General features: G+C 29.9%; 1 protein-coding gene across 1 annotated transcript in view; it reads left to right on the top strand.

The window, feature by feature from the left end:
• LOC145324469 (muscle-specific protein 300 kDa-like) overlaps positions 1 to 27,407 on the top strand; it is a 139,642-nt gene that overhangs the window by 30,493 nt on the left and 81,742 nt on the right. The gene's annotated exons all lie outside the window — the stretch shown is intronic.

The raw sequence follows: 27,407 nt of genomic DNA, 5'->3' as shown, positions 1-27,407 counted from the left end.
TTCCATTGTACATAAAATGCTATTTTGAAATGCCTATAACTTTTTTGTTATTGAAGCTAAAGGCTTTAAATTTGGGGTATTGGGTATTCTTGTGGCACTCTTTCAGCAGTTAAAGCGTGTTATTTCTTGCAGGCGTCCTTTAATTGCTTGGTTATGTTGTATACTGTTTTCATGTTACCGAAGTCAGCTGCTCTCTGGGCCTTTTCAGCCATATTGTCAATGTAATCTCTCTTGTCTTTCCTTGTGCGCTTTTTGACTTCTTTGTCTTTAGCAGTATATTCAGCTCTTAAATTGCCCATGTCAGCCAAATGTTGAGCATTATGAATTTTGTTTTTAAGCTTCTTTCTCTCTTCTATTTTGTTCCATGTTTCTTCAGAGATCCAGTCCTTTTTCTCTGGTTTCTTGTGTCCTAGGATTTCCTTAGCAGTAGATTGAAAGTTTTCTTTAATTGAAGTCCATGTGATCTCAGTCTCGTCATTTAGGTCCTCTAAGACTTGAAATCTATTTCTGAGTTTTAAGACAAATTCATTCTTTATCACTGGGTCCTTTAATCTTGAAGAATCATATTGTCTACCAATCTCACTCTTTTTATCATGGCCAGTACGCTTCAGCTTTAATTTAATCTTACTGACAACTAGTTCATGGTCACTGAATATGTCGGCTCCTCTATAGCTCCTACAGTCTTGCATTGACTTGACCCATTTTCTATTGATCATAATATGGTCAATCATGTTTCTTGTTTGTCCATCAGGTGTTGTCCAGGTATATTTGTGAATGTTTTTGTGTTGGAATAATGTACCTCCTACGACCATATCATTATTTAAACAGAATTCAAGTAAAAGTTCTCCATTTTCATTTCTTGTACCTATGCCAAAGTGTCCCATCCATTTTCCACTCCAGTCCTGTCAGTTCCTACTTTAGCATTCATATCTCCAAGAACTAGACACATGTCATGTTTGGGTACTGAGTTTCTGATTGATTGCAGTTGATCATAAAACTCTTGTTTTACTTCTTCACTTTTGTCATTTGTTGGGGCATAGCATTGGATAAGGGTCAACTTGCAGTGCCTTGATTGGAATCTAGCCTTAATTATTCTGTCTGATATAGGTTTCCAGTCTATTAGTGAATTGACATGTCATTTTTGAATAATTATAGCAACCCCATACATATGTTGACTTTCATGACCAGAATAAAGTATTAGGTGGCCATCTTTGGTTGTGGTTTGTCCTTGTCCTGTCCATCTACATTCTGCAATTCCAAGTATATTGTAACTTGTCATTTCTTTAACTACTTGGGCTGTTTTAGTTGACTCATACATTGTTCTAACATTCCAGGTTCCTATCTTACAGCTTTGCTTAGAACTTATTGGTCCTGTCATCAAGTTGATAGCTTCCTTTCGGATTTCACCATCATCTTTCATATTCTCAGTAAACTGAGCATCAGTTCCAACAGTTCTTGTTTCATGCACACCTCTGGCTGTGTTAAAGCCATAAGTGTTTGAGGTTTTGTGGGTGGTTTCTGTAACTGTTGGAATTTTTTTACAGGTAGGATAGTTAGTCCTACGCAAACCTTTCATATCCCTGGAAGGAAGGGTGACTGGTAAGGGGAGGGACGTCAATATCCCCCAGTACTTCAAGAAGTACCTCCTGCCCTAATCTTGAAGTATGTGCAACTAAAAAAAAATTAGCAGATTTTTTATTCAATTTCACCTATATGTTAAGGTGTTTGATTATTTACGTGAAAGTGTGCAATATAAGACATACAAATTATGAAATTTACAATTACATAGTCTTTTAAGTTTACCAAAACAAATTTGATTCATTAATATTATTTAACATGAAGAAAATGAATTGTATAATTTCTAATGTCTTAGTCACCAAACTCAACGAAGCAACAAATTTTACTTGGTAATACTTTCAATCCAAGACATACAAGGATATGTATATTGTTAATAGCGCAGCCAATCGAGCTACATTATGTTTAAACGTTCGTTTGTCTGGCTGGCACACAAATTCAGTTACATTCGTGTCCTAATATGCACTCATGTTCATAGAGAGACGAGGAAAAAATTCCACAAATATTCTGGTATTTTTTCTAAGCTTCGATTAAGATTTTATTCATATGTTCATCATAAAAGTTGTTCAAATCTAATTAATGCACTCTTATAAGGTTTATAAATCAATACTATTATAGAGTAAGACCTATGTTTACACTTATACCTTAATTCTAATCAATTTCCACTCTAACCTTCTTTGAACTTAGATGTTACTTTAGATAATGAAATATGATTTTTTTGTACATATAAATTCCTTCATCCCTGATCATACTTCTGGCTGTTGTCATCTTTGACTTTGACTAGCTTCAAAGCTTTCCATGAGTAATAGTGATATTGCAATAGAAATAAAAAATCTACTAAAATCTATCAGCTTACACAATATTTTTTTGATAACTTAGCTGTATCAACATAATAAGTCCATTTTTCAAGGAACTAAAATTTATTTCTGAAATATTTGTTTTTCAAAATTCTAAGCTTAACTTGAAATTTCATTCTTTGGGTGGATTTGTTTAAATTTACTAGACTTTATAGTCAACATTAAGCTTTATGATTATGAATATTGATTCTTATAACAGCATTTAAATATTTATATGGTGGGAGAAAAATTTTTTTTTCATATTCCCTATCCCAACTATTTTAGTTTGCTTTCACTCCTCCTTTACAAATTGACATTTCCTGTGGTTATTTAAATATTTAGAAGACACAAAAATTAGCAAGAAACGTTACTCTTTTATTTGAATACTAGCGGCTAAGTCCATAGAGGCCTCTAGGGGCACTTAGGGAGGATGGGAGTGTAAGTTGACCATAAACTTTATATTTTTTTAAGAGTGGGGACTATAAGAAGATTTACCAAAAAGGTAAACCATATCGGTTCAGCGGTCATTGAAGGATTAAAATTCATAATTAAACTTTAAGTTATTTTTACAAAAATATAATTTATCGCAGCATTAGCAACTAATAACATTCATAAAAAAAGAATAGTTAATTTATGCTAATGAGATAAAACAAATATATTTTAACTCTTTTTTGTTTGCTATTGAAAAACGGCAGATTTTTCTAAAAGGTATCAAAATAAGTAGAATATTTTTATAATTATGGAACATCCAATTAATGAAATTTCTGAAAAAGTACTTAAAGACCTTTATATGATTTTAATAAATTTGTAAATAACAGTCTACAGAGAAGCTATGCTCTAATGAAAATTTGCATACTTTGTATGCAACAATCAATGGGGCATACGACTTATACTTCTCTTACAGGGAAAAGATATATGACTACAGTATTTAAAAATAAGCATAATCTTATTAAATGTTCTTCTTAGTATAACACATAGAAAAATGCATTTAAAATAAAGTTTTAAGAATACTAATTTGAAAAATGGATTAGAGAGTAAAATAAACTGTCCTGACAAATAATCAAATTCATAAGCTGTTAATTTATGCAAATTATGACTATCCTTTAATTGTTAAATTTCTGCGGCTTTAAGCCAAATTGAATGCTATATTCACGACATAGATGGGGTAGTGTGCATTAACTTTCACAAAAGTATTTATCACATTATCTAATCATCAGTACAGCATATTTTACAAATTTGTTTATTCCCTCGTCCCCATAGGTTTTGATACCGTTTTTTATTCATTGGCTTAATAACTTTTGGGACTTTTAGAACTTTTATATTATTGTTAGATTCATTAAGTTGTGTGTCCCAATGTTTCAACCACTAATTGTAATCTACAGAAGGGATAATTTGTGTACCTTTATTGAGGATGTACAACAATTTATATCCACCAACAATAGATTATTTGCTATAGTGTATATTGGCGGAAATGAAACACTATGCGCGGATGTGATATTATGCAGAATTGAATGCACACTACAATATGCACCTACGTCTGTCTGAAAGAAAGAAGAAAAACATAAAGGAGGAAGTTCAAAAATTTAATTGACTTTACTTTCATCTATTTGCTGGCAAGGATTCTTATTTCTCAAGAAAAATGGGAGGGGTATTGGACTGTAAATTACACTGGTACCCAAAGTTTTATAATCATGTTATCTTATTCCTTCACTTAAAAACCCTTGGTTCTTTCATTAAAATTTGATTTGCTGTTTCCAAACCAGTATTTTATTATGAGGGGTAATATTGTTTTGCATCATTGGGGATATAAATCAATTTATCATCCATTGTCTTATCCCTTAAGATTCCTGCTTATTTCTTCATGTTTTAATTTCACTACTACTCTACAACAATCGATGTATTCTCAATTCAAGCTTTAAATTATTTGATTTAGGGTTATGTTGTTAATGCTGTGCTACTTATGGATACAATTGTCAATAATAGCATTTTAGATTAAATTAAGTAGCTTAAACGTCTATCTATTTTCAAATCGGCTGTATTTTTCTAATATACAGTTTGTAATATGTCTTTATCTGACTTCCTATGCTGTAAATGTGAGCCACCCAAGAAGTTTTTAAATTCAATGAAAGTACATATGAAGTATTAATTATGTTTGTGTTTACAAATTTATATATATTCGAATCAGTCATTTGGTGGATTTTCTTAATATTTATATTTATTTACTTTGATCAATATTAGACATATTAACAATGATAAAAGGCCTTGTTTCCATTGCAGGTATTATGTATAAAATAAACATAATACAACCAATATAATATTTAATTTATAACCAGGTGTTGTTAATTACATCTCTTTATTTTATATCCCCCCCCCCCACACTTTTATTAATACGATAATAAGCGAGGCTAGCTTTCTATTAATAAGATCTGTCAGTCTTTCCAATTAACATGCGCATATTGACTGTAACTATTTATAATAATTTCTTTATTAAATTCTTATAGAATCTTAGTGAAAGCTGATAGCAAAATAGCCTAGAACCATTACAAGGTTATTTAAAAAAAAAAATAGCCTAAAACTATCCCAGACCTGTGTAAAGCCTCCTTAAAATGGATATTTAAAACAGGTCAATGAAATTTAGCTATAGACCTAAAAACTGTATTACTTTATGCAATAGGATAGTTAAATCAATAATTTTATTACTTAGTTAGTTCTTGCTGTGCTACTTATGGACATCATTTCCTTGATTTTATATCAGAAACCCCTTTTCGTGAAATTTTTAACATTTGCTCAGTCTTAACCCTCCCCTTCCCTCTCTTTGTTCATGTATATTATTTCCTTTCAAAGCTTCAAATGTGGACACTAACCCTTTTCCCTTACCGCAATAACTTAAATTCCCCATCCCCTTTACTATTAACCCTATTCGTGCGGGGGACCCCTACCTCTTTAGTTTAACTCTATCGTTGCGGGGAATTTCCCTGCCTCCTTTTCTAGAAAGGTCTAGCATTTTTCCTTCCTCCCTTTTCTTGTTTCTGATTGCTTTAACTCTTTTAAACGTTTTAATAGAACAAATTACTGATACATTTTTCTATTTGAAAGATTTTTTTTATAAATTTAAAGGCGAAAAATCAAGCTTTCATAACAAAATAAATTTCTTTCTATAATTAATTAATCATTTTCTAACGAGGAACATTGAATAAAATTTTCTTAAAATCCCCATTTGAGAAATTTTCTCTGTTTGTAAAAGAAAAGGTCGTAGAGTTATTTTAGCTCCATTGTTCTTTTCCTCCCTGCCTGGTAATCAACCCTTGTGTTTTAATGTTCTACTTGGAATTGGAATGTAATGCATATTAACTTGAGAAAGGCGCAGACCTGACGTTGCTAAAATAAGGATAAAAGTTGTATTGTCCAAATAAGCAAAATTTTGAATAAATATATATTATTGAAATGACAATATCAAAGGCGTTTGTTTGGGATTAAGTAAAAGTAGACATGGCTGACTATTTATCGACAGCAAATAAAACATTTTTATGAGTTGCTGGTATTAAAACTAGAAAGGGCTGTTAAATAGCTTAAAACCATCCAGGCTCCAAACTCTAAAAAGGAGGAATCAATCAGTTTTGCGGTTAGCATGATCAATGACCATAAAATACAAAAAAAAACCTTACTACTTTATACATTAAGATAATATAACACAAATATCTAACATTAATTTTCTGATTAATTTAAAATGTTTTTTTTTGCATAATTGTATGAACACTGAAAACTTTGCTTGTCTATAACTTACAAACTTATGTCCTTTCACTTTCATTACATCAATATATTTCATTTATCATTAATATGATAAATTATATTAAACCCTAGTTTTATTACGTTAATTTTCAATAAAACACAATTATTATAGTATATTAGTAGTATTTTATTAAAAAGTATTGATTTTGCTATAAAAACAATGACAATTAACAAAGGAATGATGAAGTAACAGAATGTCTGTATATCTTTAGCTTAAAATCTCGCTAGCCACTACACCGATATGGTTCTCCTTTACCGTAGAGCTGCTTATATGCCCAGGGAAGGTTTATACATATTTAGTGGAGGGTACTTGTACCATCCACAGATCGCTCCTAGAAAAAAATTCCCCCCCGCTATCAAAACCTTATTTTTATCTCTAAAATTAAAAGCTTTATTTTAATTATTTGAATTCTCATCCCTTCCCACACATCTGTATTTAATCAAATTTTTATGATTAAAGTAGCGTTAAAGCTAATTAACAAGTTTTATGTTTAAATATGCTTTTGCCTTGTTTAATTACCAGGCAATCTACTGATTTACAATATAAAAGATTTATTTATGTCTACAGAATAGGATTTAAATGACATATTTGTAGGAGCTAAATTGTTAGTTAGATAAGAAATTATCAAGAAATAAATTGCAATCATTTAAATTATGACACTGATTTTTTTTGTAAATATTACATGTTATTTTCAGCATTTTCAATATTTGAGCATTTTTTTATTCGTTTGATTACAGAATTTTTTTATTCAAATCAAAAGTTGTATAAATATGTAAATGGCTTTACTTAATCCAGCATTAAAATGAAATTTTTTTCCCCAGTCACTTTTCTTGTGCATAAATTTAGGAATTTATTTAAATTTACGTTGGGAAAGGGTTGTTAGACAAGTTTTAGGATTCTATTTTGAATAATTATGCATGTTTTGGATGTCTACAAAATTTGATAAAAAAAAGTCTGCTTTCGACTTAAATAAGGCTCCCAAAAAATTAAAGACCTGTTTTTCTATTTGTTATTGAGAAAAACAGATATATTGCAAAACTTATGATTAGCTGGCTAATATGAATCTTATCATACTTGTCAAAATTTAAAAACATTATTTTTCTGGCAAAAATCCACAATAGACAATGAGTTGCTCTTTTAACATTTGAAACCTTCAATTTTGTTAATGAAAACCTTTGTAACAGCACTTTGACTTTCAAGTTATAAGTGGATCGCAGAAAGATCCCCCCCCTTGCTAATTTATTCTTTAAAAAATTGATTCTAGCATCTGCATGGGAGCTTAAACCCGCAAGACTTTAGTAAAACCTAACTTACCTTACCAACACTACAAAAAACTCTTTTTTTTAGATAGCAGAAGATAACTTGGTCGGAAGGGGGGGGGGGAGCTGATAATTGGTGTTCACCTCACAATTAGTGGGATAATGCCAATTGTAACAATAAGATTGCAATTATACAAATGCAGCTCAAAAGTCCTTGACATCTACTCTGTGGATAATCATCATCCCTGTTAAATGAGAAGCCTTGTGTTGGCATTCTCTAAGTAACTGTTTATATCGACATTCAACAGAAACCCATATCTGCAAGAAACTTAGATTAAAATGGTGCATTTTTTTTCTCAAAAGTATTAAGTTTTTTTTTATAATAACAACTCCAAAGTTAATCTTGAATTTACACTGTAACTTCACATAATTAGACAATTTTGGTTAAATAAAAGATAAACTCGCCCTTAATTCTTTTAGTTTAAAATAACAAGGATACCTAAACCGTAACTTCAATTTTGTACTTTCAGACAAAGGGTTATTACAACTCTCGGCCAAGCCCAATTCCGTTATCTTGGTACATCCCATAAAATAAATAGAAAACTGAGTATCATATTTATAAATATATATACATTTTTGTATGAATAAACTAAAGTGGTAGGCTTTAAAGTTTGTATCTGATATTTAGAATTATAGAATTAACTTGAATTATATAATACTTTTGCTTATTTTTGCTTTAAACTGAAGACTAAGGATAAGAATATGTAGGATATAGAAAATTATTTCTGATTTTTTATACCTAGTCAATATAAAAATATTAAAATTGTAAGTTGACTTTCATATTGATTTTGAAGAGGCAAAATTATACCTAGTAATTGGATTAAATTGTTTACAGATCAGCCCAAATGCTTGAAAATTACTAAGATTAAATGCTTTAGAAAGTTAAAAAATACATCTTTTTGTGTATGCTTTTTAAACAAGAAAACCTAGGTATATCGTGTACTATCTTAAAGAAATTAACATGTAATTATTTACCAGACAATGAGCTCTAAGGGATACAGGGACACGTCAACACATTAACGCACAATTAATTAATCTTCCCTCATATTTGTTAAATATATCTATGATTGTTTGAAAATTCATGAATAAGATAGGGTTGTACATTAATTTTTCTGCCATTGTCCTCTCCCCGAGAGGAAAAAACTATGCATGCACACTTTAACATACAATATGCAAGCTGTTTGCAGATTTGCGCGCTTTTTTTTGTTGCATAGCAACTATACAATTTACCCTTTTTTGAATACTGCCAAAAGCTTTCAAGGGACATAAGTATTATTAGTTTTTAATAAGGTTACCAAAAACTTGCCAAAAATGAATTGAAACTCAGATAGAACATTTAAAAACTGATGCATAAAAAAGAAAAACGCTATGCTATTTGAGCCATTACCATTCTTGTTTTTAAAATAGTGCTCACGAAACAATAATGTGTGTGTGTGTGTGTGTGTGTGTGTGTGTGTGTGCGTGTGTGTGTGTGTGTGTGTGTGTGTGTGTGTGTATATCTGTATGCTAAATGTAAGATGAGAACCAAAGATAGAATAACAAGAACATGCTTGTTCTTGGTTAAAATGAATTGTAAAAATTTTGAACAATTAAAGCGGCTAAAAAGCAGCGAAATGGATTTATTATTACTTTGATATTACAGCAAATTATCATGTACTCGAATAAAGTGAAACTTGTATCTGGCTAAAATAACAACCCTCCCACCATTCATCCCCTTTATCCCCCCCTCCTACTGGATAAACTAACTGACCAATAAATGTTGTCCATGTTAGCAACCTAAATTAACTACACTTTTCCCCTGTCATAATATCCACGTATATTCTATATCCATTTTGGCAATTATATTCTAAAAGATCCCTTTACAAACTTTAAACCAACTTTCAGACAATTATCTCACTTAACAGCAAAGTAAGTAATAGTTTTGCTAGCGGTCTTAGCCGGACATAAGAACGGAGGGACATGCGAACATAGCCTATTTGTAGACTAGCTACGCTACTACTATTAAGGACCGGTGTATGGGCAATGACCAAATGACCTATGCAAATAAAGAAACAATTGTACAAATATACTTGCGTATACTTTTAGATTGCTTAAATATTTTTTAATATTGCAGCTTATCTACAAACAATGTTTACCTGTCAATGATGGATTTTAAAAATTCTGAAATTCTAATGACATATCTCACGAAAATGTTATTACAAATTATTTTTCGATAATAAAAAAAAAGTTTTGTCCAAAGCTTATCTTATTTTTTTAAATTTCTTTAACATCATCTGAGAACTACCAGTTCATTTTAAAGATAGTTTTAATCTTTATACTTTAATTCTGGGTATGGCCTTAAAATTCATTAACTTCACCCTTTTTTGCGAGTTCAAGCTGGTTTTAAAAATTTTGATCACATTGAAAAACTTGCTTTGGTGGTGTTTTGATTGTACTGTGAATATTAAGAAATAAGGTTTTTAGGAATGACCTTAAATTTGCAATATGAATAGGGTATGCTATTCCCAGGGAGAAAAAGGATAATAGCACATAACATAATCTACAATAATTTCTTTTCCAAAAATATTTCAATAATTACATAATTGATAATTAGATGGGAAGACTAATTTATTAACCACTAACGGCTACGTCCCTAGAGGCCTCTAGGGGGCACTTGAGAAGGGGGAGTTGAATTTGATAACCCAATTTTTTTGTATTACTTTTAAAAAGAAAAAGAAAACAATTTCAAAATAGTTATAATACTTCCCAGGACCTATGAGAAGCAACCCTGTAACGGAGATACTTTGTTACAAACAGACAGACATCCTGTTGCTTTATTATCATATCCCTTTATCACTGATAATACCATAGACAGACATACATGTACAATATACATTTTTTTAGACAATCATATACTTACTTACCTACATTAATCAGGAATTAAAAGGATTAGAAATTTGAAAAAAGCCATTTTGTGAAAAAAGCAAAATACATTTATAAAATTATCAGTCAGCTATTTTACCTTTTGTTCCAATAATGATAAATGTTCAGCTTAATAAACAGTAGAAGGTGGAACACGTGAATTAACGCTATTTTCATCAGCCTTCTTTTGATTCCTGACCGCTAAGATACACACAAACACACACACATTTCCTTAAAGGAATCCTGATTCCAATTTCTCATTAGATGTGGGTTTCACTTTGATAATAGACTTATTACACATTGAAAAAGATAGAAAAAAGGTTACAGTAAACTATTATATATTTTATATGAAAAAAGAGTTAACTGAATTACAGTATTAATGGCATTTTGGGTAAGTATTATTATAGAGATATTAGGGAATATGTACTTTGAAATTTTGGTTCCAAACTTTAGTTTGTAGTCCAAACTTTTCAACTAATAATTTAAACATACAGAAGGGGTAATTTTATTTATCATCATTGGAAATGGTTATCAATTCATCGTTCATTGTCTTATCCCTAGAGATCTCATTCTTTCTTCGATTTATTATCAACATAGTTAAAATGTTTTGGAGTCCTTTCTCTTGAAGAAAATATTCAAATTAATGCATAATCCTAGCATACCACAGAAAGAAGGTTTGGGTCTTTCAAATTGTCGCCAAAAACGATTATACATCAATAATCTTGATTTATTGGTCTGTTGAATGCATGATACAATATTACCAAATATCATATTCAGTGATTTATTGTAGTTTCATAATTGCTATTAGCTTGTTATTGCTGTACTTCTTACGAAGATTATTGTCCTTGTTATTTATACTGAATATAGAAAGTCGTTTATCAATAACTATGCAATGCAGGTGTAACTTCATTTACGCAAATTTCCAAATCTACATAAAAACCACGCAAAAAGATAAGTAACATATAAAAAGTATAAACCATGGAAAGAAAGTAGCAGGTTTCGTTGTATTTTTAAAGTAGCTTTTGATAGGTTATTTTAAGTTAGGTTAATTAAATGGTAATTCTTGTACCGCAGGGTTAGAGCCCCTTGCAGAGGCTAGAAATAGGAGAAAAGCTACTGTGAAAAGACGACGAAAAAACTCGCAACTTCGTTTTCATTTCATTTTACAAAAGTATTTTAATTTTATTTGCATAAAATTGAAAAAGAAAGATTAAAATAATTTGCGGTTCTGATATTATGGCAATATGATAATTCATGCGGAAGGGATAGCACACCAGCAGTGCATTGTAAAGTCAAGCCTAATCGATCAAAATATCCCCTGCATGACAAACTGTGTTGTCGTGATCCAAACTGACATTAAGACGAATTGCACATAGCATACAGCCGTCGCCAATTTCAAGTGTCAATATTGCAAAACTGTTTTTTGCATGGCAAATTTAATTTTTAACTGATGGGCACATGAAGTCAGGAATATACGGCAAGGCATAATTGAAATTGTTTAAAACAAGGACAAATATATCTGTAATATAAAATTAACAATATTGTTCTTAAATAAAATTAACAGGATCTCCGTGTGTGTGTCTGTACCGAAGGATCTCTAAACACTGAACCAATATGATTCGCTTTACAGCATAGCTTCTCATAGGTCCTTGGAAGGTTTATAACTATTTTGGAGGTTGGTACCACATCTTATATACATACATTTATTCTAAAACTCATTTATCAAACTTTTCAAGATTTTAGATTGTTTAAAAACTATAAGAATCGATTAATATTTCCAGGGAGAGAGGGTTCTAAACTTCTTTATTTTTCTTCCACACATCCTTTTTCAACAACTAAAGCCAGAATTTCACTCTCAAAACTTGAAGAGGAAGAATGTCCAAACATTATGATAATCGATTATTTGTAAATTATTCAACAATGATGTGATAACAATAACATATGTCTATAATGCATAAAATATAACTTAAAATTTCATTCCCATATAAACAACCCCTTAAATAGTGGATGTAAATATTCATTTATTTCCCTGGTATCTCATTTATATCCCTGGTATGATTTTAGAAGATTTTTAATTTTTTTTGGAAGATTTTATAATACCTATTTATTAATTACTAAAAGAAAGAAAAATTATACCAGGGAAATAAATGAAATTTAAAAACCAAAATTAAACCACATTTTACTAGCATATAAATGAGTTTTTGTTTAAATGAGAATGATATTCCTGTCCAGTTTTTTGTTTAGGAATGAATATTTCTTACCCTCGTGAATAAATGATGACCTATCGGTCCATCATTTATTCCCTCGGGTAAGAAATATTCATTCCTAAACAAAAAACTGGACAGGAATACCCCATTTACATTACAATATCATGATGCAGTGTATTACAATCCATTTTGGTTGTAATAATATAGGGATAGGATAATGGATGATAGATTTATCTAATCTGAAATTTTTCTTCAAAAACGGTTTATTATATTATTACGGTTGATTAAATGGAGATAGTGTTATGTCATTGGATGTAGAATATACGTGGATATTATGACAAGGGGAAAACTTGTCGTCAATTTGGCTTGCTAGCATGGAACTAGTTTTTTGATCAGTTTGTTAATCCAGTAGGAGGCGATGGGATGGGATAAAGGGGGTAGAAGGGGTCAACCATTCTTTGAGCCAAATGTTAGTTTCACTTTAATAGAGAACATAAAACTTTGGTTTAAGATCCAAGTAATAGTATATCCATTGCCATGTCCCTCTTTGCTTTAGTTTATATTAATAATTTCAAGTATATATTTTAAAAAGTTGAAAAATAAAACCACTAACAATAGATTTAGTTTTGAGAAACTTAAACTTTTCCTAATTTTCCTATTTTAAAATAAAATGCCTTTGTTGTATGCGAAGTTATATGTAATTTTTTAGACTTGAAAAAAATATGAATATGAATTATTATAGAAAGTACCTACATATTTTAGTAGCAATGCCATCTAAAAACAAGGATAATGATATCCATTATTTAGAGGCAAAAAATATATAATGAATCGGCTAATTACGCATACACGTGTCAAAAAGCAGCAAGGAGCAAACAAAAAATCAGGTCTCTAACTTCCATAGCACCTGAGTAATTATATGGCAGACTGACCCTAGTAAGTACGTCGTTTGAAAGAACGGACATTCATTCTCATTGAGTATCTGCGACAAAAAGGCTTTAAAAACACACACCCTTAAAGATAAAATATCTGACATTTTCGCATGAACAGAATTAAATTTAGCTTTAATAGATTTCAGGGGAATATATAACATATTAATAATTAAAGGTGGATTTTTTGGGGGGGAGGGGAGTATTTCTTTAGGTGCGATTTCTGTAGGAGGGGTGGAGGTACCCTCCATTAAATGTTCATTGCATTTAAAAAGCTTTATTGTAAAGAAGAACTACAATATCGGTACAGTGAAGTTGTTAGCGACAGATATAGAGCGATTAATGGGCTTTTTATTGCACTAGTCCCCAAAATGTTTAAAAACGTTTTCTTATTCGTTGGCTTAATAACTTTGGGGACTTCTATTTTATTTTTTTTGATTGGTTCATTTAGTTGAGTGTCCTAACGTTTCAACCACTAATTTTAATCTAATTTTGTATATCATCATTGGGGATGTACATCAATTTATTGGCCATTTTTTTATCCCTTTAGTTCCCTGGGTTATAGAGTTCCTGTTCGACTCGTCAAACGTTTTTATTAGGATTATCAAATGAGTATCATAACATTTTAATTGCATAGAATAAATATATAGAATCATTTTCATTACATGACTTGTGGTAGTCGATGGATATGATCCTTCTTATTTTTAATAATTCCTAATTTTAAACCAAAAACGACTGTAAAAATTATAATTAAAACAGACGGTAAAACACTTTAAATATATGTGTCTAGTTCGGTGTCTAGATTAGCTTTTTCACATTTTCACAACATTGTGGCTTTTTAGTATGATTTTATGAGTTATTTATCTGTGTTTTTGCCTAATTGTTTTATAAAAATCCTAAAAGAATTTATATTTTTGCATCTTCGCCGTATATATTGCATGTCCAACCGAAGTTCTGATCGATATTCTGGCGTTACTTTGAAAATCATATTGTGATTTATTTACATCTCTTGCTAAAGTTTTAATTCTGCTAAAAAACTCTCTGTTATCAATGTATGATATTTACTGAAATCTTTTCATAAAAAATATTAGTAGTTTTTTATTGCTATGCTTTTTTTTAAAAACTTCTTTTCTATGTAAAATGCTCATATTACCTATTATCAATTTATCTTTACTAAGTTAGGCCAGTCAAAAATTTTCTTGTTAAATTTTGATTAATGGAAACTTCTGTTTAGAACCTTGTAAGCGAGTTTTTTTTGCAGTGCATCTCAAATATAGTTTGGATTTGATTGTCTGTCTGTGTAAATCATTCCCCAGTGTTTCATAAAAACAGTATAAATTGTTTTTGTCATTTTTATCATGTGGATTTTTCTTACCACCTGGTTACTGTAACACTAACTAACGCCCATACAGGAAACAGCAAACACACACGCACACACAAACTAGTTATAGGTACATCCTTGATTTATTTGATCATTTAAACTTTCTGAATATTTTCTAATACAATTAACTGCACTACATTAATTTACTCTTATTATGGAAACACTTACTCTTGTTAAACCATATCTATCTATATTTACAACCACCAAAAATGTAGGAGCCATTAATAATAAAAAAATGGAATGAAATTGTATTGTATTGGAGCAGAGCGAGTCACAAAATTTGGCATGTGCAGAAAAAATCCGCGAGTTTTGGCAAGTTTGGTTTGGCATTCACTCATTTTAGCCGGTGGTATATTACACCACTTACACATCACACACCTCATCTATCTATTTAGTCGGCCATAAACTAAGATTTTATCATAGCGACTCTTCAACTTTATTCTTCTGTGAGCTTTTCTTTCTTCAGACTTTTCAAAAATTTTCCATGAATTTTTTTCGTATTGTTATTGTATTATTTCCTAAAGTACAAAACTTTTTAGAATTACAAATCAAATCAAATGAAAAATGCCATCCTTGTTAAAATGTTGTCTGATATGCCATAGATGCAGGGAAAAGATGATTGCTGAAAATTAATTCTCCCTCTATTCATAATTGTAGTTTCGCATATAAGTTAGAGAAAAGAAAGGGTTTTAATCTTTTTTTCCAGCTCCATTGTCTTATCCCTTTATACCTGCAGATAACCACTCCTCTTTTCTATCTCTTTCTACTGTTGTTGGCTTCAAGGGTGTCATGCTGTGGTCTAAAGATATTTCTATAGTTCAACTAAATTTTTAAAAGGTTAGAATAGCCTTGCTTTCAAATCTTAATATTTTTTTTTTGTAGGTATTGTTAATATGTAAATATCAGAGTTTCCATAAGAAAACTATTTTTATATGAAAAAATCATATTTTCAATTTCTTAAATTTGACTTAAAAATTCAATAAAGAAAATGAATAAAGTCTCTCAACAGATTATGACGTCATACGATAGAATAGCCAATAAGAGGCCAGAATACACTGTAATCGACCAATGCAATGGTAAAATTTATGCTGGCTTCTCATTGGTTATTTTATCGTATGACGTCATAATCTTCTCGATAAACCAATAACAAATTTGTTGTTTTATGGGGTAGCTAATCCACAGAGATCTCATTAAGTATATTACACAACAGGCAAAAAACGAGTTATGATGCGTTCCTTGAATTTTAGAAGCGCAGCTGATCTGTAATTTGTTTTCCTTCCGTGCGGACGTTTTTTGAAGATTGTTATGAATATAGAATCTACGCAGTCTAGAAACCTGCAATGTCTTTGCAATCTAGAATCTGTATTACATATGATTGAATGCAGTAAAGACTCTACAGTAATTTGGTAGCTTAGACAATACAGTCTTAACGCAGTCTAAGTTCTATTGTCTCTGCATTTTCTGTATTGTTTCTCGATTCAAACAAAATTTATACGTGCATGAGTTCGAACATTTTATTAGTATTTCTCAAGTCTCTACATAAATTTGAGCCCGCTACCAATATACAAAATACTCCTTGGTAATCAAAAGGAAAAAGATATTTAATTTGAATGTCTACCGTTTTTGTGGATAATCAAAATGTGACTGTAGCCAATTTCTCAGTAATTAATCTTAAATACCTTTTTTTGAACAGATTATTAATCGTCACCAGGTCGTAAAATAACTGTGATTACTTTGTTTATTGATGGTTTTCTTAAATTCATCACATAACACTGCTTAAAATGAAATAGGCATGCAAAACAATGTTTTATTCATGGGATTTTGAAAAATTATCCAAAGAATCTAATCTATATATTATATTTAATGGTATACGCTTCTTATGAATACACTTGTTCATGTTTAAGGCCTTTCATACATTTTCTTCCAAACATTATCAGATAATAATCAAGTTTTGAAATCTTTAAGGGGTACAATTTATGTCCCTAAATAACTGGGCAATTTTATCAAGAAACATGAAAAGACATTTTAAAGTTAAATAAAAATTATCATGGTTAAATCTGGAGATCATAGACAATTTTGTTCACAGGTAGCAGAGCAATAATAAGCCTACAAATTGTTGAAAAATGGTAAGACAGGCATCCTTATATAAATTTAACGGATGTCTGTCTGTTTGTCCGAAGCTTAAGATCTTGCTAGCTTTTTTTCGGTCCAGGGAAGGTTTACTATTTTGGGGGAAGGTACTTTCACCCCTCCAAAAAATATCACCCCTGTAAAAGATTACCCCCTCCCATTTTTTTTTACTTTTCTTCTTAAAGAAAAACTGGAAAAAGGTTGGTCGACTTATCTGCCACCCCCCTTTCCCCTGTCACAAGAGACCTCTAGGGTCGTATCGTACTAAATAAAAAATAACTTATTTTCATTTTATTCTGACAGATTTATTAATTTTAAGTAATATTAGTTTCTAATATGTAAATGCCCGTCAACAAACTAGTAAGTTACTATTTTAACATTCACAGACGTACATACTACATACTCTAATTATAGAGCAGCTGCGCTGCTAGCAGGCCAAGAAGGGACCTTTAGTATCACTTGGTTGATGGGTTTTACCCTTTGTGAATAATTTTGCATACCCGCGTCTTTTTATGGAATTGATTAATGTTAGCTCTACATGAATTAGCTAGATACATGTATAGATTACTATGTTTTTGGAAAGATAAAATATAATTTAAGGCAGTGCATTTTTTTGTCTATACCGTCATATTTGACTAACTACTGAGTTCTCCATTTTAGGGAAGCTTCACATAGTCCTTGGTTGATTTTAGGCTCTATTTATGTCCTTACATGCTAGTTATTATTATAAAGACAACGATTTTATAATGCTACCCTAATATTGTATTTTACGTTATAGGCTTTATGAATGTGAAATAAAAATTAAGTTCTTCTTTATTGAAACCTGGTTCATCTTTCAATAAAACTATAAAACTTAGATCTGTGTGTTATTTGGCTTACTTTCCCAATATACAACGGTTCATTCATGTCACTGTTTCTGACTCTAGTAGCTTTAAGAGGCATGGTATATGAATATACTAAGTAGTATATGCTTAGCATATACTACTTTTTCTGTTATTTTAATATCTTAAAAAAAGGGTTGGCAGGAGTTAAACTTTTATTCATTCTTTTTTAATTCATTTTAAAATTAATTTTAAATCAACAAAAATACACCTTTCAATTGAAACTTTTAAAAACGAAAAAAGTATCTACAAAGGGCAAGATATACAATGTATTTGATTCTTTTTGCTACACAATAGTGTAAATTTGATTACAAACCACAGAAGTATGGGAGCAAAGCTTCTCTATGAATATACTAATTATTTATTATTCCCTTTTCTTATATTTTCAATATTATAACTGTATTACAGTTTAACGTTATTTTTATGATATTGTTAGTTTGCTATTGCTGCGCTATTTCTAATTTCCTTGTTTCAATACATTTCGTGTAGATATTTTCTATATGATTCATGATTGTATTGTATTATAACTACAACTGGTTGCAAAAATATAGGTATAGCACAATGGAGAATAAATTGATCTTTATCCCAATGCTCATATTTGAAAGGTTTTATCTGTAATTATTGGAGGAAGTATTTGGTTGTAAATTAATATTTTCATCATTGTCCTTTCTCCATGGGTAAAAAGGAGTGTTTAATATCAAGATGGTTCTAAAAATTTCACTTATAAAGGGTGTAAAACCAGGGAAGGAAATGCATATTAATTTGCATCCCAATTTTTCCCATATCTCTTGAGGCTAAGAAAGACAGAATTTAACATAGATTAATATATTTTCCATTGTCTTATCCCTGTACCTATGAGTGAAAATACCAAAAAGACAACATATCTCCCCTTTAGGATTTGATTCGGTAAAAACTTTTTTTCCATTTTAGTAGCGTTGCAATTATATAATTCGGGTGTAAACTGTAAATAACGTCATTTGTTCATGTGTGATGGTCAGACTAATACTTCGACTTATGGGCAAAAATGTCCTTGTTTTCTTACATATTACTAAATTGGCAATTTTGTGCTAAATGTTCCTCATTTAGTAATAGTTCCTACTTCAAATTTTCATGACTCGATGAAATGAAAAATATATGAAAAGGGATGTTTTCACAAAACTCAATTTAATATTTTTTTGCATTTGACAGTATTTTCAATAATTTAGTTTAAAAGGCCCGGTGTTCTTTTATATTACATGTTATGGACGGTCCGACGTTAACACGTACAAAACGACTAATTGCAGATTAGATTTTCTACAAAATTATATTTTGCTATGGTATAATTTTAGTCTAATCAAATGCACATCTTAAAGATTTTAATTATACGGCCCCTAGGGTACTAATTATAATCACTACTTACATGGTGTTAATATGTGTTTTGCCAGTTTAACCATACACTTTTATACATAATTGACATATTTTTTCTTGCTTTTGACGTGTTTCAAAATAACATAAACCATTGTTGGCCAACAATTTATGATCCTGCAATTATATTTAGCAGCTATACATCTTTATACATCTCAAAATAACAATTGACCAATAATTTTCTACGCTTACTATTCTCTACCTACTGTTTTGTAGTTTCTGCGCTTTTAATGGATTAAATTATCCTTGATTTAATAGCGACATTTCAATCAATTTCTTCCACTAACCTTAAGTTTTTTTGCTCCAAAAATCTGTTACCCAAAGATGCATTTTAATTACAACATTAATTGCTTTGGTTCCTTGCCAAAATGTTTCTCTTTTAAATTGGACCTTTTAAAAATATTTTGATATTTTTATTTATGTTACAAAGAAAATGACAAAATAAACATAATTTTTGTTGTTCCACTAATATTTAGCAGTTTTAGGTAACAAACGTAAATATTTATATTTACAAAAATGCGCAAAAATATTCTTGATATTCTAGTTGATTATAGAGTAGCTGCGGTAATAAAAAGTTGTATGCATATTTAAGTGTGTTTTAGCTACATGAATATAAGAAAGAAAAGTGCCCCAAAGCTCAAAGTCTTTTATTCATCAATTTGTACATTTTTTATGCTAAATTACCGTAATCAAATTAACAAGAATCATTTTAACCAAACAAATATTTACATTAAAGTTATACTTATCTTTACATTGGTCTATTTCTCAAATAGATGGGATTATCTTCCATATTGATTTACCTACCAAAGATTATTTGTTTAGTAACCAGCGACTATGCATACAAAGGCCTCTAGGGGCACTTGAGGGTAATGGAGGGGGAGGTAAATCGATCCTTTACTTTCAAATTTAATTTTAAGGAGAAGGATTAAATAAAATATCTTTTTGGGAGGTGGGATTTTTTCCAGGAACCATTTTAATAAATAATTAACCTTCCCTGGACCTTTAAGGAGCATTATTGTAGCAATATCCGTTCATCGGTTAGCGAGATCTTAAACTACAGACAGAGCACAGACGTTTATATTATCATTAAACCTATGACGTAATACATATTTACAGACACAAATAGATAAGGGTAAAGTATTGATCTTCTACTCTTCAAAGCAAAACTTTCTCTATATTGATATTAGAGTACCTAATCATCTTAATTAGTCTAATTTAATTTATACAGACAAAAGACCTTTTTATTACAATATTTTTTCTTTGTTTGTTTGGGTGGCCAGTTCAGGGATCTAAAGGGATAAGACAATGTCAAATAAATTGATGTATATCCATAATGATTTTACACCAAATTACCCCTTCTGTAGATTAAAATTAGTAATTGAAACGCTTAAACACTCATTTTAATGAAGCCCCAAAGTTGTTAAGCTAACGAATAAAAAACTTTATTTGAAACTTTTGGAACTTGTGTATTAAACATCCCATTGTCCCCTCCCTCTCTCTGTAAGTTTAAATTTCAAGTATTGCATCTTTAAATTCCAATGAAATTATTTAAACTGTAAAAAAACTAGGGGAGAGTTTTTGGAAAGCTTAACTATTTTTTTTAGATTTCTAGGGGTGAAAGGTTTGAATGGTTTAATCATACATCACAATAAGAATTAAGGCATAAAAAACAATTTTTGTAGGTAATATCAACAAATCATATAAAATTTTGTTGTCTTGCAATATTATATAGTTTTATCATATCTTAGAAGATTCATTCATTTTATGTGACTTTAATGTTTCAATGGACGAATGAATCTTAAAAAAAGCTTGGGCACTGAAAATGACTAAATTTACTATCTAAAAAATGCAAATAATGAAGAATCTTTATAAACCTGTTGTGCAACTTTTTAATGTTGAAAGAATGCTAATTTCGTTATCAAAATTGTTGTTACGATAAAAATTAGTACATCTTTTTATTATTAGGATTTTAATTAATTTAAGATTGCACTTGAAAGGTGTTTCGACACTTCAAATGTAAGGAATTTTTCAATTTTAATTTATCATGCAGTGTAAAGTGAGAAATAAAATTTATAAATTTTAGCTTAAAGTCAAATTTATAGTTTTAAAAATACCATAAACTACCTAAATTACTGTTTATTTTCATAAATTATTGTTGCTCCGCTACTTGTGAATCGATGTGTCTTTGTAAACAGAAACAAATTTTGGCCCAACTCTAATTCCCATTAAAAATGATGAGCAATTATTCAAACACATTTTTGTCGCGAAAGCTGTTTAATATTCAAAATTTTTTATATGCATAAGCAGCATTTTAACAGCGAAGCTATTATTATGTGTTTTTAACTGTTTGTCAATGCATTTTTCTTTACTTTTCGAAAAACATCTAAATTGGACAATTCTAGTTGGGTGTTTCCGAAAAAGTGCCTATAGAGCACTAAACCCACCTCCAATCCTTATCTTAAAAATGCTATGTTCTTAACGGTTAAAATCTTCCTTGTTTTCTGAATGTTAAATGCAACTGTCTTTTGCATTTGAAGGTACATCAATAATTCACACTAAAAACAAAGAACTAAAATACCCAATATTAGCGCAGCAATAACAAGCCAAGGCTTATACAGTGTGTTAATTTTGAATAGGACAAAAGTATTGCTTAATTTAGCCCACTTATCATTGACAAAAGTAAATAATCAATATCTCATTTTCTTCATTGACGTGGGACATTGATTATTAACTAATGTCAATGATAAGTGGGTTAAATTAAGCAATACTTTTGTGATAATAAGAATAAAAACACTGCAGTATTGAAATTTTAGCTTGCATTATCAATAAATCACTAAATATGACATTTTCTATTTATGGGCCATTTTAAAAAGAGTATCTGCGTTGGTAATAAAATTGAATGAATGCTTTAAAAAGCTTTAACCTTTAGTCATAGTCTTTAACCCATCGATTGTCTTATCTTTGTTTAAAAGTGGTCATTTGATTGATTCTTTATTGTTTCCAATCGTAGATTAAGTGGCGCAGCTACTCTATAAGTAAAGTGTGTCTAAACGTCTAAAAACTTATGGACATAATGGTCCTTGTTATATATTCAATAAATCATTATTTGAGGGAAGGAGAGGATTTTTTACATTGATGAAAAAATCCATAAAATAATTAAGATTAAATCACGCTTTTCTCCAAAGTCGTTAATCTTATTTACAGCCCTATCTATATTAAGTTGATCTTTTTAACACCAAAAATTGGCAGATAGTAATCTTAAACAAGGTTTTTTATTCAAATAACAAAATAGCGCGGCTTGTTCAAACTTTAATCATCCATGGTTCACAATTTTAAAGGCTTACGTCATCGTTTTATATTGTTCATTTGACTATTTTTATTGTAATACTATTTACAGTTTTTTGGTCATGATAATTTGGAAGTATGAACCAAAATTGTTTAATAGAATTTATAAAAAAAACATGAAACTTAAATACCTACAGTAAAATGATAATAACCTTAAATTTATATTTATAGGTTTTCCAAAAGTCAAAAATCAAAATGTATAAAATTTAGGATCTTTAATACAAATAAAAATACAATATTCTAACTAAAAATAAATGCCAAAAATTATTTACATTTACTTTAAAAATTGAATATTTTGTTTGAAAAATCTATGAAATACAATAAGAAGTTTTTACTTCGATACTTGACGCTTTTCTGCAAAATTAAAAAGTGACCGAATACTTTGAAAAGCAATAAAAAAAGGCCGCCTGTAGTTTTAGCGCTCATTTCCTTCGTGTGGAAGCAATTTTGGAAAAAGAACTTGCTTATACCTATTTAAAAAAGCAGCTACTCCATAACCAGGATTTGTCTAGCCGTTAAAAGTTACTTTAATTATTAAGTTTTAATAGAATTCAATTATTGAACAGAGCTGTTAATAATTAAACTACTTATAGGCATAACTGCCATTATTAAATAGAAATAATGTCAGAACACCATATAACTATCTATGTTCTTTTAAGTAATGTCCCAAAATATATAACACATATAATGTCTATATCTAACCCTTTATACATCTAACTAAAATAAAAGTTATCCTAACAATTTTACCTCTAAGCAATGTTTTGAACTAATGCTAATTTGGTAAAACAAGAAATATTAGGTTCCTAAAAATAATTTGCACTATTTTAAGAATAAGTATTTTTTATATTGACAGTATTCTTGCAGTTATGTTAAGTTAACATGAAGTCTTTGTAAAGAAAAAGGAAATGCTCTCTGATAAAGAAAGACACGTAAAAAAGGTTTTCCATATTCCTATAAGCTTTTTATTTCATACTTCTAGTTTTTGCAACCATGACATCTTTCCAATTTCTTGTTTAAAGAAAGATTATAGAGTAGCTTTGCTACAAAACGGTCCTAATTAAACGTACAGGTTAAGGCCACTTTTTGTTCCATACAAAAAAAATAAAAAATTAGGCGCGCAAAAATTTTTTGGCAATATTCTTCTAATAGCGAGTGGAAAAATTATAATATACCCCCTAATTTTTTATTTTAAATAGCTGTATGTTTAAGTTTGAATTAAAATGGTTAACTAAGATTTAGGAGAACCCTGTAGGGTTAGAGCATTATTTAGGACTAAAATTGATAATTTGAATAAAATCAAAATATTGGGTTAAGGGCAGCTATGGTCCATTGTTTAATGAAATGGGATTTTACCAATATTTTTGTTTCGTGACCTAGTGAATTACACCAAAATATGTAACATCCTTTTTTATACCTTCAGTTCTTGTGTTTTAAATAAACCATTTGGAAAAGTGTGGCTTCTCTTTAACTATTTAAAATAGAAATAAATGTGTGTCCAAATGAAAACTTTTATTTTACATATATCATATAATTAAGCACATAAATTGTACATATTTTCATTGTTGTCCTACTTTCATTAAATTTCAAACATTTTTCATCAAAATTAGGGCAAATTTACCTCAAAATTTTACAAAAATTCACCCTTTGCTTTCTGAACTAAATTGTAAGCAATTGATACAGGAATAGATCAATGGACAATGATTAATCCTTACCCCAATTATTATTAAACAATTCACATAAATGGTAAGGACTTAGGATAACTAATGGTTGTAGATAAAATTATAGCCTATTGTCTTATCCCCAGATTCCTGAGTTTTAATGAAGTGCATACTTGAATGACACAAACACGAGGGGTCATTTCAAACATTTTTGCCTGAGGCTTAATATTCAGGAATCTAAATGGATAAGACAATGGCAGATAAATCCATGTACATCCCTCATGATGATACACAAAATTACCCTATATGTACTATGTAGATTATAATCAGTGACTGAAACGTTAGGAACTGAATTTAATGAACCAAACAATTATGATTCAATAAAAGTCCCCAAAGTTGTTGAGCCAACGAATCAGTAAACGTTACTATAAAACTTTGGGGACAAGTTTAATTAAAAAGGAATCGAATGTCCCCTCTCTCCCTGCTTAATATTACAACATGGATGCAGGGTTGGGACAATGGGGTAATAAATTATTCTTCTATTAAATCTTGTGGGTTAATTCTGCCTTTTGTAGTTGTAATATTATAAGAAAAAGATAAATTATATATTATTATACCTCCCCCCCCTCTCTCCATGATATTTAGGACACAGCTCATAAATGAAATCTTATTATCTTGATAATTTTGAAATGATGTTCTTTCAAATTAACAAAAAGTTTCTTAATTGATAAAGCAATTTTTTTTTCTTTTATAAAATTTGTTACCCATAGGAGATGTGGTAATTGTAGCCTCCAGAAAGAAAAGCCCAACTGAGATATGAATTTATTTAAAAATAAAGTAACATAAGTAAGACAACCAACCATTTGAGTGCACGACCTAGTCTTTAAGTCTCAATTGTGCTTTGACATTCTCTTTACTTTTTTTCTACTCTATTTAAATTTGCTAATTTTGTTTAAGTTTTATATGTAAGTTTATATTATGTTGTTAGCCTATTGATTATGCTCATGACAAAAAAATTATACATTTTACATTATTATCATTTAAAATTATTATATTTTACTCACATCATAAAGACATTAGGGCCTCAAAACCACAAATTTTATGTGGTTTTGGTTTTTATAGATTTTTTTCAAACAATTTTCTTATTAAAAAGTAATTTTTATAGTGGAAGAAAGTATTTTAAGAATATGTTTATAAGTAGCGCAACAATAAAAAAATCACACAATATTAGACAAAAGAAAATTATATTTTATAATAATAGTTACTTATCGCATTGTATTATAGACAGCTTTCTTCTGACATTAAAATGAAAAACCGGTTTTGTTAGCGGGGCTAAGAAAACTGGTTTTAATTTTAATATTACATGACTTTTCAGTATGGCTAAGAACGGGTTCTATTAAAGGGGATAGAAATCGGTTATTATTATTGATTATTCTCTAAATTTATGCTTGTAACAGCATGTAGACACTTTTAACCCTTACAGATCGGGGGGAGGGGGGGGGGTCATATTGACCCCCCCTCTTTGTTTTTTCAATGTCATTTTTTTCGTAGTTAAGATAGAGAGTTGTGACTTCATGACTTTTTGAGTTTAGTAATTATACGTCGGCATGAGTTGATTTTATTAGGATATCTGGTCTGTGTCGGTCGTGGTGTCCGGTCAAAGTCGGTTGGGTAGCACCAAAATTTAAAAAAATTCTAAATAAATCTTAATTTCTACATTATGACTTTGTATATAAGGTAGAAACCTAAAATTTGTTTGGTGAATGAGAAAAGTGGTGTTATGACCGTTTGACCGCACCCTGACCGACTTTATGACCGATTTTTGTCCGGCTTTTACTACAGACATATATCATGAATATCGTGGCTTCTATTACAGCTAGAGACCTATAATTTTTTTTGGTAAATTTTTGAGCAATAATTAACAGATAAAAATATTAATTGGCGCCGCCAACCGCCGTTTTACCGCCGTAACCGCCGAAAATGGCGGTTTTCGTTATTTGCTGTTTTTTGGCGATGATCAGAAAAAGTCATTTTTTTGTTATGAAAAATAAAAGTTCGTCCTAAAATTTAGTCATCAGAAGCCGAGATAGAGGGGGGGGGTCAATATGACCCCCCCGCCCCCCCCCCCCGATCTATTAAGGTGGGAATAGGGGCCCGATCTGTAAGGGTTAAGTTTTAGAGTAGCTTCAATATTCAAACTGATCTTTATGACATTTTTGGAAAAGAACCCTCCAGATTAAAAGGATTTTTAGCCAAAGGCTCTACTTAACTTTTTATCTAAATTATTTAAACCAACTTGTTTTATTTAAGTTTTTGCCTCTTTCCATAATCTGCTTATCTTTTCTTAGTTTTTTTTTATTAAATGGCGGGTTTTCTTTTAATATTTGATTTATGATTTATTTTTTCTCCTATCATAATTTCTGTGTTTTTAGACAATTTTGATTGATTTTCTAAATATTTTTTTTATATGTATCTATAAATCAAAGAAATCAAAGTTATTTCAATTAAATGATTAATTGCCGAAATTTTATTAAATTAAAAGGTTTTGTGAATTTTAGAATTCAAAATATTTTATTACGATTTTCAACGAATTCCAACAAAACAAGGAAGATAACGTCTATTAAAGCGAAGCTCAATTAATTAAACAAATGAACAAGTATCCCATTATTATACAACAAATTGATTTAATTCAACATGTTGTAAAATTAACCTAATTACTTAAATTCTTTGATAATAGCTTTTTGTCAATAAAAAATCTCCTTGCTTTACACACTGAGCTATCCGTAAGGAAGGATACACCAAATGTATAAAAGCTGAATGCCAAGAAAAAAATGTAAAGATATAGAACTGTAGAGTCATAAAGTAAATATTGAATGTTATTTGAGTAGACATACTTTTGGCCGTTTTTTCATTTTATTTTTAGTTAACAAAAATTTTGGATTATAATATTCAGATTCTTATTTATATAAGTGTCAAAAAGTCACTTGATAAAAATCCTATTTTTATATAGGTTTTAGTAAAATACAAAAATTACACTTAAAAAAACTTTTTAAT

This window comes from Acartia tonsa, chromosome 7, assembly GCF_053477335.1.
Source record: "Acartia tonsa isolate MP-2025a chromosome 7, ASM5347733v1, whole genome shotgun sequence".
Taxonomy (NCBI): Eukaryota; Metazoa; Arthropoda; class Copepoda; order Calanoida; family Acartiidae; genus Acartia; species Acartia tonsa.
This window is presented reverse-complemented; position numbering and strand designations above follow the sequence as displayed.